Source organism: Arachis stenosperma, chromosome 7 (genome assembly GCF_014773155.1).
Source record: "Arachis stenosperma cultivar V10309 chromosome 7, arast.V10309.gnm1.PFL2, whole genome shotgun sequence".
Classification (NCBI taxonomy): Eukaryota; Viridiplantae; Streptophyta; class Magnoliopsida; order Fabales; family Fabaceae; genus Arachis; species Arachis stenosperma.
The window spans coordinates 43993374-43995021 of NC_080383.1; the positions used below are offsets into that span (position 1 = coordinate 43993374).

General features: G+C 39.9%; 1 non-coding gene across 1 annotated transcript; it reads left to right on the forward strand.

Annotated features, from left to right (window-relative positions):
* Nucleotides 1-1203: 1203 nt before the first annotated feature.
* LOC130942720 (small nucleolar RNA R71) lies at nucleotides 1204-1311 on the forward strand. The gene has a single exon (XR_009071280.1). It is a non-coding gene; the product is annotated as a small nucleolar RNA R71 (small nucleolar RNA).
* The last annotated feature ends 337 nt before the right edge of the window (nucleotides 1312-1648 follow it).

The window sequence follows — 1648 nt, forward strand, 5'->3', positions numbered from 1 at the left end:
TCATTCAATCCTCAAATTCTACTCGGAATACCACAGACAAGGTTTAGACTTTCCGAATTCTCTTGAATGCCGCCATCAATTCCAGCTTATACCACGAAGATTCTGATTAAGGAATCTAAGAGATACTCATTCAATCTGATATAGAACGGAGGTAGTTGTCAGGCACACGTTCATGGATTGAGGAAGGTGATGAGTGTCACGGATCATCACCTTCTCCAAAATTAAGCGCGAATGAACATCTTAGATAGGAACACGCGTGTTTGAATGGAAAACAAAAATAATTGCATTAATTCATCGAGACGCTGCAGAGCTCCTCACCCCCAATAATGAAGTTTAGAGACTCATGCCGTCAAAGTATATAAAATCCAGTTCTATAGACGTCATGAGATACAAAACAAGTCTCTAAAAGTTGTTTAAATAGTAAAGTAGTAACCTCGGTTTACAGAATATGAGTAAACTAAGCTAATTGGTGCAGAAATCCACTTCTGGGGCCCATTTGGTGTGTGCTGGGGCTGAGACTTAAGCCTCTCACGTGCTTGGGCTGTTTCTGGAGTTGAACGCCAGGTTGTAACGTGTTTTGGGCGTTGAACTCCAACTTGTAACCTGTTTCTGGCGCTGGACGCCAAACTGCAACATGGAACTGGCGTTGAACGCCAGTTTACGTCATCTATCTTTGCGTAAAGTATGGATTATTATATATTTCTGGAAAGCCCTGGATGTCTACTTTCCAACCCAATTGAGAGCGTGTCAATTGGACTCCTGTAGCTCCAAAAAATCCATTCCGAGTGCAGGGAGGTCAGGATCCAACAGCATCAGCAGTCCTTTTTCAGCCTAACTCAGATTTTTGCTCAGCTCCCTCAATTTCAGCCAGAAAATACCTAAAATCACAAAAAAACAAACAAACTCATAGTAAAGTCCAGAAATATGATTTTTAATTAAAAACTAATAAAAAATATACTAAAAAACAACTAAATCATACTAAAAACTAAGTAAAAACAATGCCAAAAAGCGTATAAATTATCCGCTCATCAGATTCCTTTCAGAAGTGTACATGAATTGGTTATTTGCAACCATTTCAATGAGCTCTTGAGCTTCTACAGGCGTCTTCTTCAGATGAAGAGATCCTCCAGCAGTGCTGTCCAATAACATCTTGGACAGTTCAGACAGACCATCATAGAAGATACCTATGATGCTCCATTCAGAAAGCATGTCAGAGGGACACTTTCTGATCAATTGTTTATATCTTTCCCAAGCTTCATAGAGGGATTCACCTTCCTTCTGTCTAAAGGTTTGGACTTCCACTCTAAGCTTACTCAATTTTTGAGGTGGAAAGAACTTTGCCAAGAAAGCATTGACTAGCTTTTTCCAAGAGTTCAGGCTTTCTTTAGGTTGTGAGTCCAACCATATCCTAGCTCTATCTCTTACAGCAAAAGGGAATAGCATAAGTCTGTAGACCTCAGGGTCAACCCCATTAGTCTTGACAGTGTCACAGATTTGCAAGAATTCAGCTAAAAACTGATGAGGATCTTCCAATGGAAGTCCATGGAACTTGCAATTCTGTTGCATTAGAGAAACTAATTGAGGCTTGATGAGCGGATATTTTGTACGCTTTTTGGGGGTAATTTCATGTAGATTTTAGCATGTTTCA